This window comes from Bufo bufo, chromosome 7 (assembly GCF_905171765.1).
Source record: "Bufo bufo chromosome 7, aBufBuf1.1, whole genome shotgun sequence".
Lineage (NCBI taxonomy): Eukaryota > Metazoa > Chordata > Amphibia > Anura > Bufonidae > Bufo > Bufo bufo.
Window position 1 is genome coordinate 7503168 of NC_053395.1, and position 16824 is coordinate 7519991.

General features: G+C 42.2%; 1 protein-coding gene across 1 annotated transcript in view; it reads right to left on the bottom strand.

Moving 5' to 3' along the window:
• The window catches only part of LOC121007954 (serine protease 33-like), a 78680-nt gene that overhangs the window by 14180 nt on the left and 47676 nt on the right, over positions 1-16824 (bottom strand). The window lies entirely within an intron of this gene.

Here is a 16824-nt window from a genome sequence, read left to right on the forward strand (position 1 = left end):
AGAAAAAAGAAGCTAAGTAAAGAAAAACGAGTGGCCATCATTACTTTAAGCAATGAAGGTCAGTCAGTCAGCCGAAAAATTGGGAAAACTTTGAAAGTAAGGGCTATTTGACTATGAAGAAGAGTGATGGGGTGCTGCGCCAGATGACCTGGCCTCGACAGTCAACGGACCTGAACCCAATCGAGATGGTTTGGGGTGAGCTGGATCGCAGAGTGAAGGCAAAAGGGCCAACAAGTGCTAAGCATCTCTGGGAACTCCTTCAAGACTGTTGGAAGACCATTTCAGGTGACTACCTCTTGAAGCTCATCAAGAGAATGCCAAGAGTGTGCAAAGCAGTAATCAAAGCAAAAGGTGGCTACTTTGAAGAACCTAGAATATGACATATTTTCAGTTGTTTCACACTTGTTTGTTATATATATATAATTCCACATGTGTTAATTCATAGTTTTGATGCCTTGATAGTCATGAAAATAAAGAAAACTCTTTGAATGAGAAGGTGTGTCCAAACTTTTGGTCTGTACTGTACTTCTGCACCGGCAAGGGATTCCGGCTTGCAGCAAGTAACCACAGCATTCACCAGGCTGACTGCTCATCCATTATGAAAAGACACCACTAGAGGGCAGTGGCGCACCATTACAGTCCCAAAGCTAAGTTATCAAAGGCAGGAGCGCCCTCTAATGACCTTCAGCAGCTCCAGCAGTGAGGAGGACCTACAAGTCCTTCTCTAAATGCCTCCTTATCCTTAATATAAAAACTACTGGGAGCCACAGTGTGGACTGGTCCTGAAAACTGAGAGACTGTTGGCCAGTTTTTTTTTTACTCCATTGCCGTTAGTTACAGCCTCAGATGGATGGCCACATTTGTCAGGACTTCCCCCATCTTCAACAATTGTTTTCACCCAGGGTTGCGTATTGTTTTATCCCCTTTCTAAGGTTATTTGAGAGCCTCATAGGACTATGGTTCTTACTTTTGCTGCTATTTCATGTGTTTTTATATAACATTTTGTACTCTTCCTTAGATTACAAATATACCTACTATTGGATTACAAGTGACTTTTGTTTGTTTCCAGAGGATTCCAACTTTAAAGCACTTCAAGAAAAAAGGACTCAAGTCATATTTGAGTGTATTATGATAATATTGATTGCACTGATGTTTGCATAATATATTTGCACAGTTTTTCCCCCAACATGTTTACAGATTGAGCAATGTTACAAGCCAGCACACAAAGAAAGGACTCAAACATGTACCTGAGCTCTTTGTGATCTCCATTGTGATATTTTTGCACTATGTTTTTGCACTCAAGTTTACAGATTGAGCAACGTTAAAGCACTTATGCCCTTTGTGTGTATTCTTTTCCAGGTGCTGCAATGTGAATCTATGCACTTTTTGTGAAATTGCACTTAACTTTTGCACTTTTGGGTCACTTTGCTTTACAGCTCTTTTCTCTTTATACGGACTGCCTCTTTGGACGTTTAATACTAATGGCCTACTCCTGGTGTCATAACCCGTATACCCAGGGTAGGAACAAGTGGTAATTCCCAGGCAGGTCCAGCAACTACAAAGGTAACCCCGCTGCGTCGGGAATGGCTAGGGGAGTAATATACCCCTCCTTCCTGTTTGTTATATGTGCCAGGATTGGTAATGGGACTACTAAACCCCCATCCTGGGTTGTCTTCCAGGAGTTTCATGGGATTATTATACCCTCCTCCTGTGACCGCCAGAAGCATTTGGAGAAGCATATACCTCCCCTTCTGTGCCTTTGCCTAAGGTATGGTGCCACCGCCTTAGAGGCATTTTGCTACCCTTAGTCACCATAGTGATCGTGCTATAAGCCTTAATTTCAGACTTTGGTGCAAAGAAAGGAATACAGGATAAATCCACCCTTCCATTTGCGGGCATTTCATTACACAATGGTGAGACTACAGAGTAAAGACACCCTCATGCTTTCTTTGTACTAGAGCTCAAAAGTAAGTCAGTAATGATTGCTTAGTGCAGACCTTTGGTTCACTGGGTAAACCGAGAGGAAAACCGTTAATAAATCACCCTACTCATGCAGGCAGGAACCTTAGGGTAGCCATTATATGTTTGTCTTTGTATGTCTTTATGTGCACTTCATGTAGCACTTTGTATTTAATTGGGTACCCCAGAGCTTAATCCTCCTACCCTAAGCACAAGCCGAGGGCGGCTTGACTCAAAGTAAGGGGGAATGTAACACCCCAGACTTGTGTTACTACACACCTCTACCCTGCTACTATCTTCTAAGAGCCTTTTTACTGTTATCAGATATGATTTTGCTCATGTCCTCCCCAAATGTGCATACAAAACCATGTTAAATGTAATTGTTCCTGTAATTTTCCTGGTTACCAGTAGGTGGCAGCAACACATTGGCAAGTACAGCTTAGTGTTTAGTGAATCTAGGCTGGAATGGATTATTGCAGCATAGCTTCCCCTCTATGAGAGAGTGGGCTGTTCCCACATCCTGGCAGCATGGGTGGAGAAGGAAGTCAGAGTTAGTGTAGCCTCCCCCCTGCTAGAGGAAGGCTGTGTGATAGAATTCAGGAGAACTCCTGAATAGGGAAGACAGCAAGGACCTAGTCTTGGCTGAGACTTGGCCATATTCCCAGTCTGAGCACCTTCAGCTCAGCTGGAAGAGGAAAGCAGAAAACTACAAACTCCAGAGTTCCAGGAAGAGAGCATCCCCTGAGAATCCATCTGAGAGATAAGTCCAGAGACGTAGTAGAAGCTATTAACTCCTCAGCTAGCCTGTCCCACACACAGCAGAGGTCACATTTAAAGCAAAATAATTCATTCCTGCCAAATATTGCCAAAACCTGGTGGGACCAAGAGACCAAAGCTGTATACTGCTTGGATGAAAAGTTATTTCAAGTAAAGCAACGTTTGAACTTCATCTAAAGGTCTGGACAGCATTCCTTCTGCAAAATTCCTCTATTACTCCTACTATCACTACACTCAAATTTATTGCAAGTGAGCCAGGAGTCCAGCCATACCCAGGTAGGAGACACTGTGACACAATTATCACCACCCTACAGAGACATTATTGGCCATTACACCACTCTGGCATGCCTAATCTTGGACGTGCGTTATAACACCTTGGAAGGGCCCTGGGATAGTACCCTGCAAACGTTGCAATTGGCGTCACAACAAATTCAGAACATTAACAACCCGTATCCTGGCCATTGCATATGTAGCTCAGATGTAGATCTAATCATACTGTTGTAGCCGTATCTAGAATTATATCTTCTTTACACATAATTTATTATACTATCTTTGATATATTTCTACAGACCCAAGGGAAATGCGTTCATTTCTCATAGAATACGCTCTGCAACATTCTGATATCATATCATGTAGACAGATTTAATGTCCCACTTAATATTCAAGGCGATAGGCTGTAATGTATTCATGTTATACTATATATCCATTGTGCTTATTTTTTGTTAATCTGTTTCACCGGGTCCCCTCACCTCAATTTTTTATGTACTAGTTCTACTCCTGTAAACTTCAGACCAGATGGATTTTTTTGGTGTGCTTTCTTAAAATGCACGAATACGCTATAAGTCTGTAACCCTTTTTTGATATTCCTAATATGTTCGCCTAGCCTTACCTTTAGTTTTCTAAGTGTTCTACCCACGTACTGAAGTTTATAGGGGCACTCCAAAACATATATCACCCCTGTGCTCTCACACAATATATTTCCTTTTACTTTTAAATCTCTTTGGTTTGCTGTCGCCACTACCATATTTCTGGTCCTGTTCTTTTTTTCCTCCGCAGACCTATTTCCACATCCAATACAAAAACCGCACCATGTGAATGAGCTCTTTCCTGTCTGGTCTTCTACTTTCTTTAAACAGCTGTGGACAACCTTATTTCTAACTGTGTATGCCTTCTTAAAAATAAAGGGGGCCTTATCTGGAATTAGGGAGCCTATTACTTCATCATTTTTTTATATTCTGCAGTTTTTCTGAATCACATGTTTAATTTGGGGACATACTGTAGAATATGTAGTGGAAAAACCAAACTTGTATATATTTTCATCTTCCTTTGTTTTATTTTTTACCCTCAGCTTTCCCTGTTGTATTTGCTCCCTATGTGTCGACAGCATCTCTTCCTTATACCCTTTTTTTTTAACCTAATCAGAACAATTTCGCTTTGCTCATCATAATCTTTTACTTGAGAACAGTTTCTCTTTATTCTTTGAAATTGACCCCTTGGTATATTCTTTATCCATGCGCTCTTTACATCTATATACCTATTTCTATCTATGGCTAGTGTTGATCACGAATATTCGAATTTCAAATTTTTATCGCGAATATAGGTACTTCGAAAATTTCGCGAATATTTTGAATATAGTGATATATATTCGTAATTTCGAATATTCCATTTTTTTTTAAATCAGTACACATGATCCCTCCCTGCTTCTAGCTTGTGGGCCAATAAGAAGGCTGCAATATACTTGACTTTAGGAGTAGTGTAGTGTGAATTTTTGTAATGCAAATTTTTATTGCAAATTAACTTACAACTATTAGACAAAGAAGATTATAGCACTATATTAGCTAAATTGCCCTATATTCGTTTTTTTTTATTTTATATATTTGCTATATTGCTATAACTTCGTTTTTTCGAATATTCATAATATTCTAAAACAAGAATATATGGCAATATAGCGAATATTCGAAAAAAAACGAATATAGAGCAATTTAGCTAATATAGTGCTATAATCCTCTTTGTCTAATAGTTGTAATTTTTTTCTCATCTGAAGTTCAGATTGGAAAAAATTACAACTATAAAAAAAAAAAGATTATAGCACTATATTAGCTAAATTGCTCTATATTGCTATATATTCTTGTTTTAGAATATTACGAATATTCGAAAAAACAAAGTTAGAGCAATATAGCGAATATTTGAAAAAAAAAAGAATATAGAGCAATTTAGCTAATATAGTGCTATAATCTTTTTTTTAATAGTTGCAATTTTTTTCCAATCTGAACTTCAGATGAGAAAAAAATTACAACTATTAGACAAAGAGGATTATAGCACTATATTAGCTAAATTGCTCTATATTCGTTTTTTTTTTGAATATTCGCTATATTGCTATATATTCTTGTTTTAGAATATTACGAATATTTGAAAAAATGAAGTTATAGCAATATAGCGAATATTCGGAAGAAAAAAACGAATATAGGGCAATTTAGCTAATATAGTGCTATAATATTCTTTGTCTAAAAGTTGTAAGTGGAAAAATTTGCAATAAAAATTTGCATTCCTAAAATTTGCATATTACACGATCATTAGTTGTGGAATATAACGAATATTTGAATTTGCGAATATTCGACGAATATTCTACAAAATATTCGCGAAATATCGCGAATTCGAATATGACCCCTGCCGCTCATCACTATCTATGGGTTTGAAAAAAGTTTTTGTTTGGATTATACCTTCTACTACTGTAATTTCCAAGTCTAAAAAATTCACAGACTTTTTGCTGATATTTTCCGTGAACTTGATGTTCCAGGTATTACTGTTAATATAATTGATAAACTGTTTCAAAGAGGTCTCCTCCCCCGCCAGATAAACAGGCAATCGTCTATATACCTCTTCCACATAACAAGATTACTTTATCCTCCCTCTCCACTCAATAAGGGGTTAATATACGTATGCTCTTAATAAGCCATAAATATATTAGGAAAACTTGGTGCGAATTTCGCACCCATCGTTGTGCCAGTGATCTGAGTATAATACTTTTCACCGTACCAGAAATAATTAGAACCTAGACAGTAGTCTATACAGCTATCATCCAGTAGGTCATCCCCAGTCATAAAATGTTTTACTGCTCTTAGACCCATTGCTTTGGGAATGATTGTGTAGAGAGATGTGACATCTACCATAACTAGGTACATATCATCCGTAAAAAAAAAATTGTTCATTCAATACCTTTAGGACATGTCCTGTATCTATCAAATATGATGGTACGGTGGGCACGTATTTTTGAAGAAATATGTCTACTTATTCCAAGACCCTGCTAGTGATAGATTCAATTCCAGAAACTATTGGTCTCCCATGGGGATTTTTGGGATCCTTGTGGATTTTCGGTAGATAATATATAACAGGTATATTTGGGGATGCATTATTTAAGTAATTGTATTCTTTTTTATTCAGAATTTCCTGTTTTAGTCCTCTGTCTAGGAGTTTTTTCAGTTGTCTTATACTCAGCAACTGGATTTCCTTTAAATACCTTATATGTAGTATTTATCCCTATCGAATACCACTATCCCCCCGCTATTATTTGCCGGTTTTATGACTATATTGTCATTTTTTTCCACGTTTCTCAGGACCTACTCCCAGTATTTGGGACTGCAGCTTTAAAAAGACACAAAACCCTTTTCTTTTAGGAAAACTGTTACAGGTCTCGAAATGCAAGAATGAATGAATAGAATAAATTGCCTCATCTTTAAAGGGGTTGCTCCACAAAAAATACTAAACAGTTTACAAACCAGCACCTGGATCTGAATCATTTTGTGATTGCATGTAATTAAAATTTTAGCATAGCTACTAAGTTATTCAATAATACAGTCCTGATCAAAAGTTTAAGACCTCTTGAAAAATGGCAAAAAATCATATTTTACATTGTTGGATCTTAACAAGGTTCCAAGTAGAGCTTCAACATGCAACAAGAAGAAATGGGAGGGAGACAACATTTTTTGAGCATTCAATTAATTGAAAATAACGATTAAGCTGAAACAGGCTGTTTTTCAGCTGATCCAAATTTTAGGAGCACATGCCTTTAAAAGGCCAAATCTGTGCAAAGATGTGGATTCATTGTCGTTTTCTGTCAGGTAGTCACACGTTGTGATGGCAAAGGCAAAAAAACTCTCCCTTTTTGAACGTGGTCGGGTTGTTGAACTGCATAAGCAGGGTCTCTCACAGCCGCCATCGCTGCTGAGGTGGGACGCAGTAAGACAGTCATTTGGAATTTCTTAAATGATCCTGAGGGTTATGGAACAAAAAAGTCAAGTGGAAGACCCAAAAAAATTTCACCAGCACTGAGCCGGAGGATCCAATTGGCTGTCCGTCAAGACACTGGACAGGCCCTTACTGGTGCTGACTGCAGCCCCATAACCAACAGACGGCATCTGAGACTGAAGGGCTTCAAAAACAAAAAAACGTCTTCAAAGACCTCGTCTCCTTGAACGCCACAGAACTGCTCGTTTGGACTTTGCAAGAGAGCACCAAACATGGGACATTCAAAGGTGGAAGAAAGTTTTATTCTCTGATGAGAAAAAATTTAACCTTGATGGTCCTGATGGTTTCCAACGTTACTGGCATGACAAGCAGATCCCACCTGAGATGTTTTCTACGCGCCACAGTGGAGGGGGCGCCATAATGGTCTGGGGTGCTTTTTCCTTCAGTGGAACAATGGAGCTTCAGGAAGTGCAGGGGCGTCAAACGGCCGCTGGCTGTGTCCAGATGTTGCAGAGAGCATTCCTCATGACTGAGGGCCCTCGTCTGTGTGGTAACGACTTGGTTTTTCAACAGAACAATGCTACAGTACACAATGCCCGCAGGACAAGGGACTTCTTCCAGGAGAATAACATCACTCTTTTGGCCCATCCTGCGTGTTCCCCTGATCTAAATCCAATTGAGAACTTTTGGGGATGGATGGCAAGGGAAGTTTACAAAAATGGACAGCAGTTCCAGACAGTAGATGGCCTTTGTGTGGCCGTCTTCACCACTTTGAGAAATGTTCCCACTCACCTCACCACGCAGAATATAAAATCAGTGATACAGTCCTAACCTCAGTATCTGAGGAAAGGGATTTAGGGGTCATTATTTCAGAAGACTTAAAGGTAGGCAGACCATGTCATAGAGCAGCAGGAAATGCTAGCAGAATGCTTGGGTGTATAGGGAGAGGAATTACCAGTAGAAAGAGGGAGGTGCTCATGCCGCTCTACAGAGCACTAGTGAGACCTCATTTGGAGTATTGTGCTCAGTACTGGAGACCATATCTCCAGAAGGATATTGATACTTTGGAGAGAGTTCAGAGAAGAGCTACTAAACTGGTACATGGATTGCAGGATAAAACTTACCAGGAAAGATTAAAGGACCTTAACATGTATAGCTTGGAAGAAAGAGGAGACAGAGGGGATATGATAGAAACTTTTAAATACATAAACGGAATCAACAAGGTAAAAGAGGAGAGAATATTTAAAAGAAGAAAAACTGCTACAAGAGGACACAGTTTTAAATTAGAGGGGCAAAGGTTTAAAAGTAATATCAGGAAGTATTACTTTACTGAGAGAGTAGTGGATGCATGGAATAGCCTTCCTGCAGAAGTGGTAGCTGCAAATACAGTGAAGGAGTTTAAGCATGCATGGGATAGGCATAAGGCCATCCTTCATATAAGATAGGGCCGGGGGCTATCCATAGTATCAGTATATCGGGCAGACTGGATGGGCCAAATGGTTCTTATCTGCCGACACATTCTATGTTTCTATGGAAACGCTTGCATCAAGCATGACAAAACAAATTTTTGAAGTGATAAACAATAACGGCGGAGCTACTCATTACTGAGTTCATGTTTGGAAGTTGGATTTCTGTTTTGGGGGGGTTTAGTTTTTTTTTGGAGTTGTGGTCCTAAACTTTTGATCAGCTGAAAAACAGCCTGTTTCAGTTTATTCGTTGTTTTCCTTAAATTGAATGCTTAAAAAATGTTTTCTCTCACTCCCATTTCTTCTTGTTGCATGGTGAAGCTCTACTTGGAACCTTGTTAAGATCCAGCCATGCTAAATAGGATTTTTTGCCATTTTTCAAGTGGTCTTAAACTTTTGATCAGGACTGTATGTATCTGTATAGCGCCACCTGCTGTCTGTTTTTATTTTTTATTTCTTTGACCTGGTCACTGGGATGGCCGCACATGCTCAGTTTAATCCTTCAACTGCCTCCTGAGTTGTGATAGGGAGAGCAGAGACACGCCCCCTTAGCTGCAGCTGAAAGGACACTCCTCTTGAACTTTCAGCTTCATATAAATCTAGCACAGGGATCATCAACCTCTGGTGTTCCAGGTGTCCTGAAACTACAACTCCCATAATCCTCCCTTCACTTCTGTGGGATTTACAAGAACAACCAAGTAAGTTTGCATGCTGGGAGTTGTAGTTTCACAGCAGCTGGAGTGCCGAAGGTGGTTGATCCCTGATCTAGCAGAAAGAATGGGGAGATCTTTGGATCCATGTGAGGTACAGGGCTGGTTCTAGCTTTTTTAGAAAGAACTTGTCATGTTCTATATGTTGTCTGATTTTAATTTTTTACATTAGTCATAGGATAACCCCTTTAAGGCTCAAAATAGTCAGGTAATTAAGGGGTTAAAGGGATAAAAAATACAAAAAATGACCTACAGTATATATGTATGATTAGCACCAGAAGATACTTCTATTGATCAGAAGTAATTATTTTTCATTATCTAACCAGGCTCTGTGCAGTTTAGTTGTTTTCATGCCACCAAGGCTTGCTGCAGGATAACGGTGTTTACAATCCCCATAATTCCTTTCTTCTCTCACAAAATTGCCTTTATTTAAAGCTGCCTGCATGCCCCTCTATTACAAGGTATTGCAGTGCTGTAATTACTCCTTTTTCTTCACATACTTCCAGGGCAGGATCACGATCTGGAGCACAGTCAGGAGCATTATCAGGAGCACTGTCTGGACCACAGTCAGGAGCACGGTCAGGAGAATTATCAGGAGCACGGTCTGTACCACAGTAAGGAGCACGGTCATAAGCATGGTCTGGAGTACGGTCAGGAGCATGGTCTGGGGTACGGTCAGGAGCATGGTCTGGAGTATGGTCAGGAGCATGGTCTGGAGTACGGTCAGGAGCATGGTCTGGAGTACGGTCAGGAGCATGGTCTGGAGTACGGTCAGGAGCATGGTCTGGAGTACGGTCAGGAGCATGGTCTGGAGTACGGTCAGGAGCATGGTCTGGAGTAGCCTAAGATGTGAGACTGTCACATCACTGTAGATGCACAATATAAGGTTTTAGTTTGCTGGGAGGAGGTGATTGACTAAGTCATTTAAAAGTCCTCACTGTGCCCCATGAGGACTGTCTGAGCAGTTAACCAAGCGAGTCCTCAGTGAAGTATGAGGGGATGACTGTTATGTTCCACCATGTTACCATGTTAGGCCATGTATGGGGGGGGGGGGGGAGTACCCATCCCACCAGAAATTGTATTGCTGACATTGAAGGTTGTTTGATCTGTATTTTTTCCATACAAAATATGGAAACTGACTATGTTTGAGTTAAAAAGTTAACATGTTGTGCACTTTCTATCCTCTTTATGGTGGAATCATGGGGGAAAGGGTTAATATGGGCCATTTTTAAACAGTGTTTTATTATAGTGTCAAATAGTGCTCATGTGTAGAAGGTTTTCCACATGTCACTCAGTGTAGTCAGTGACCAATGGAGGAGGACTGCTAGTGGCTAGAGTGTGTAGTAGTAATGCCACCAAGAGGCGGAGCTGCTCTAAGAATGTGTTATAATTGGTTGTCTCCCCCTAAAAGAGTCAGCGACATATCATATAGCTCTGATGACAGGAGGCTGAGAGTTGACACACTGGTTGTGGCATCTATGTGAGGTCAGCAGTATTTGTCTGGGTACAGACAAGTGGAGTAGATCAGAAAAAGTGTCACTTTGGTGAGAAGCGTGGAAGATGGAGCTAGCACTCCTGAGAGCTCGGTGAACAGGGTCTTGGCACTAGGCAGAGGCAGCTGGATCTGTCTGAACAATCTATACAACAGCCCAGAAGTCCACTCGTCTAACGATGGGTCTGTGGAAAGTGGCCATCAGCAGCCTCTGAGGTTCAAGCCAGATACCCATGATTCAGTCGGTGATCGACCCATCCTCCTCCAGAGCCATGTGACAGCCCACCATGTGTACTGAGAAATACATATCATTGTCCTGCTAATAGAGACTGCCCTGTTCTGTTCAGGGGGTAATCACTTGTTACACGCTGTTAGAATTACACTGTAAGACAGATAGTGGTAACCATCTGCGGCATCATGGAGACTGCTCTGTACTGATGGTAACCATCTGCGGCATCATGGAGACTGCTCTGTACTGATGGTAACCATCTGCGGCATCATGGAGACTGTTCTGTACTAATGGTAACCATCTGCGGCATCATGGAGACTGTTCTGTACTAATGGTAACCATCTGCGGCATTACACACACTGTTCTGTACTGATGGTAACCATCTGCGGCATCATGGAGACAGTTCTGTACTGATGATAACCATCTGCGGCATTACACACACTGTTCTGTACTGATGGTAACCATCTGCGGCATTACACACACTGTTCTGTACTGATGGTAACCATCTGCGGCATTACACACACTGTTCTGTACTGATGGTAACCATCTGCGGCATTACACACACTGCTCTGTACTGATGGTAACCATCTGCGGCATTACACACACTGCTCTGTACTGATGGTAACCATCTGCGGCATTACACACACTGTTCTGTACTGATGGTAACCATCTGCGGCATTACACACACTGTTCTGTACTGATGGTAACCATCTGCGGCATTACACATACTGTTCTGTACTGATGGTAACCATCTGCGGCATTACACACACTGCTCTGTACTGATGGTAACCATCTGCGACATTGCACACACTGTTCTGTACTGATGGTAACCATCTGCGGCATTACACACACTGCTCTGTACTGATGGTAACCATCTGCGACATTACACACACTGTTCTGTACTGATGGTAACCATCTGCAGCCTTACACACACTGTTCTGTACTGATGGTAACCATCTGCGGCATTACACACACTGCTCTGTACTGATGGTAACCATCTGCGGCATTACACACACTGTTCTGTATTAATGGTAACCATCTCCGACATTACACACACTGCTCTGTACTGATGGTAACCATCTGCGGCATTACACACACTGTTCTGTACTGATGGTAACCATCTGCGGCATTACACACACTGCTCTGTACTGATGGTAACCATCTGCAGCCTTACACACACTGTTCTGTACTGATGGTAACCATCTGCGACATTACACACACTGTTCTGTACTGATGGTAACCATCTGCGGCATTACACACACTGCTCTGTACTGATGGTAACCATCTGCGGCATTACACACACTGTTCTGTACTGATGGTAACCATCTGCGGCATTACACACACTGCTCTGTACTGATGGTAACCATCTGCGGCATTACACACACTGTTCTGTACTGATGGTAACCATCTGCGGCATTACACACACTGTTCTGTACTGATGGTAACCATCTGTGGCATCATGGAGACTGTTCTGTACTGATGGTAACCATCTGCGGCATTACACACACTGTTCTGTACTGATGGTAACCATCTGCGGCATTACACACACTGCTCTGTACTGATGGTAACCATCTGCGGCATTACACACACTGTTCTGTACTGATGGTAACCATCTGCGGCATTACACACACTGTTCTGTACTGATGGTAACCATCTGCGGCATTACACACACTGTACTGTACTGATGGTAACCATCTGCGGCATTACACACACTGTTCTGTACTGATGGTAACCATCTGCGGCATTACACACACTGCTCTGTACTGATGGTAACCATCTGTGGCATCATGGAGACTGTTCTGTACTGATGGTAACCATCTGCGGCATTACACACACTGTTCTGTACTGATGGTAACCATCTGCGGCATTACACATACTGTACTGTACTGATGGTAACCATCTGCGGCATTACACACACTGTTCTGTACTGATGGTAACCATCTGCGGCATTACACACACTGTTCTGTACTGATGGTAACCATCTGCGGCATTACACACACTGTTCTGTACTGATGGTAACCATCTGCGGCATTACACACACTGCTCTGTACTGATGGTAACCATCTGCGGCATTACACACACTGTTCTGTACTGATGGTAACCATCTGCGGCATTACACACACTGTTCTGTACTGATGGTAACCATCTGCGGCATTACACACACTGTTCTGTACTGATGGTAACCATCTGCGGCATTACACACACTGCTCTGTACTGATGGTAACCATCTGCGGCATTACACACACTGTTCTGTACTGATGGTAACCATCTGCGGCATTACACACACTGCTCTGTACTGATGGTAACCATCTGTGGCATCATGGAGACTGTTCTGTACTGATGGTAACCATCTGCGGCATTACACACACTGTTCTGTACTGATGGTAACCATCTGCGGCATTACACACACTGTACTGTACTGATGGTAACCATCTGCGGCATTACACACACTGTTCTGTATTAATGGTAACCATCTCCGACATTACACACACTGTTCTGTACTGATGGTAACCATCTGCGGCATTACACACACTGTTCTGTACTGATGGTAACCATCTGCGGCATTACACACACTGCTCTGTACTGATGGTAACCATCTGCGGCATTACACACACTGTTCTGTACTGATGGTAACCATCTGCGGCATTACACACACTGCTCTGTACTGATGGTAACCATCTGCAGCATTACACACACTGCTCTGTACTGATGGTAACCATCTGCGGCATTACACACACTGCTCTGTACTGATGGTAACCATCTGCGGCATTACACACACTGCTCTGTACTGATGGTAACCATCTGCAGCATTACACACACTGTTCTGTACTGATGGTAACCATCTGCGGCATTACACACACTGCTCTGTACTGATGGTAACCATCTGCGGCATTACACACACTGCTCTGTACTGATGGTAACCATCTGTGGCATCATGGAGACTGTTCTGTACTGATGGTAACCATCTGCGGCATTACACACACTGCTCTGTACTGATGGTAACCATCTGCGGCATTACACACACTGTTCTGTACTGATGGTAACCATCTGCGGCATTACACACACTGCTCTGTACTGATGGTAACCATCTGCGGCATTACACACACTGTTCTGTACTGATGGTAACCATCTGCGGCATTACACACACTGTTCTGTACTGATGGTAACCATCTGCGGCATTACACACACTGTTCTGTACTGATGGTAACCATCTGCGACATTACACACACTGCTCTGTACTGATGGTAACCATCTGCGGCATTACACACACTGTTCTGTACTGATGGTAACCATCTGCGGCATTACACACACTGTTCTGTACTGATGGTAACCATCTGCGGCATTACACACACTGTTCTGTACTGATGGTAACCATCTGCGGCATTACACACACTGTTCTGTACTGATGGTAACCATCTGCGGCATTACACACACTGCTCTGTACTGATGGTAACCATCTGCGGCATTACACACACTGTTCTGTACTGATGGTAACCATCTGCGGCATTACACACACTGTTCTGTACTGATGGTAACCATCTGCGGCATTACACACACTGTTCTGTACTGATGGTAACCATCTGCGACATTACACACACTGCTCTGTACTGATGGTAACCATCTGCGGCATTACACACACTGTTCTGTACTGTTGTCAGCCCCCTATACATTTACACTGCAAACTGCATATAGAGACTATTCTGCAATTGCTATTGATGACCACCAGGCCTCGTGCCTCAAGCTTTTTGTGTGTAACTGTCAAGTTTATGTCCTCTCTTATTAACCATTTCCTCCCTTGCATAGAAAAGAGTCTCTCAAACACAGCGATTCCTCTAATGAATAGCTCTATGGTATGTAATAATTTCCTTCTCCACTGTCCAGAGAGATATAGCATTATACTCCTGTGAACTCAGAAGTGTGAATGATTGACAGATGTCTGGAGTGCGTCACCTGCCTTAGGCCTCTTTCACACGACAGTATGGCTTTTTCAGTGTTTTGCGATCCGTTTTAAACGGATCAGTTGTTCTGTTTTTTGTTTCCGTTGTGTTTCCGTTCCGTTTTTCCGTTCCGTTTTTCCGTATGGCAAATACAGTATACAGTAATTTCATAGAAAAAATTGGGCTGGGCATAACATTTTCAATAGATGGTTCCGCAAATAACGGAACGGATACGGAAGACATACGGATGCATTTCCGTATGCATTCCGTTTTTTGCGGACCCATAGACTTTAATGGAGCCACGGACCGTGATTTGCGGCCAAATATAGGACATGTTCTATCTTTCAACGGAACGGAAAAACGGAAATACGGAAACGGAATGTGTCACGAACTATGGATCCGATCGCTCCGGATCCCACAGCTCTGACGTAGTGGTCTGTGACGGAGTCTGCGCACACACAGAGACCTCACGTGACCGGGGTATTACCATTCGGCTAACACCCCCACACTACACTTCGGTAACTGCCACCACGTGGGTTCCCGGTCCACGAGCCGCCTATCCGGGTCATTCACTATCACACAGATCAGTGGATGAACCGGATATCACTTACTGACCAACCGCAGTCAATCACCCCCAGCTACAATTCCTAAATGCAATTTAACTAACTACCTGGTAACGTCTCTTCAAAGGCAAGGTACGTTGTTCAGCGGCTTAGAATATGGAAGACTTGGCCACTTAGATTTTCTAATCTTTAATAAGAGGTAAAAAGCAGTGCATACAAATCTAATGAAAATGACTATAAATCTACAGAATAATAATAACCATATAAATAATCACGACAGTTCAAATGAAAGGGAAAAAGATGAAGGAATACTTAGTTTCTCTGGAGGGTTTCAGATGGTCATTCATATGTCCTTTTTGAATCCTTGCAAACCCCGTTCAGTATGTATCAGGGGAGACCCTCAAAGTTCTTCTGATACAGGGATATGCTGTCAATGTCCAATTAAGTGTCTGGTGATGTTCCATGGGTCTCTCTCCTCTGTCCTTGTGCACAGGTTTTTATGAACTCTGCCATGGGCAGGAGACTTACTCCTGTCAGCCAATGGCAGCAGAGTGACTGTGAAGCCTAGGGATTGGCCTCCAAGGGTTTTATGACCCCCATCAAAGTTCAGTTCCTACAATGAGGATTATACTTAAGCCTGTATCTCCCTGATACATCGGCATATTTTTATACAGAATACATATTTGCGATCCTTATTTATTTACATACAGAATGAGACCACACACGGTAATGCTGGGACCTGTAGTTCTTCTACCACCCATAGGTGAGCTACAGAATCACATCCTCTGGTCATATTTGATACCCAATTAATCACAATACTCTGTAGAGCCTGGATCTGGTGTCAGAAAGGGCATAAGTTGATTCATAACTGAAATATGAAAGTGGACTGGTTTTATGCCCAGAGCTAATTAAGGGCTATTAGCTCTCCTCAAACCAGACCTGGAAATTAATGACGTCACGCTCCAGCCAGGCTTGACAGCGAGCTGATCTTTATCTTATAGGACAAGATGAGCTGGGCCTGGTATAGCCTTTATGACCTTTTATAGCCGGCCTCACAGAGTAGTGGTAATAAAAGTGTCCATCTATATCATAGGTGACCCAGGCTTCAGGAAGATGAGAGTTCACTGTTCTTTTACATAGGCCAGAAGCATACAAAATGGCTACCCAGAGGAATTATGTATGTATGCCGGCACACCTCCCTCTTTTAAAAGGTTGCCTGGGGAAATGGCCACAAGCCTATTCTTCAGCAACCCAGCCGTCTCCGGCCGATTCTCCCTGCCGCGACAACCCGTCGGCATTTCCATGTAAACTACCTTTTCTGTGCTGCACGGTGAAGTTGTACTGCTGCAAAATCAGGCTCCATCTCAGCAGTTTCGCATTGTCTCCTGCGAGACGTGCCAACCAGCTGAGGGGATTGTGATCGGTGATCACTGTGAAATTTCGTC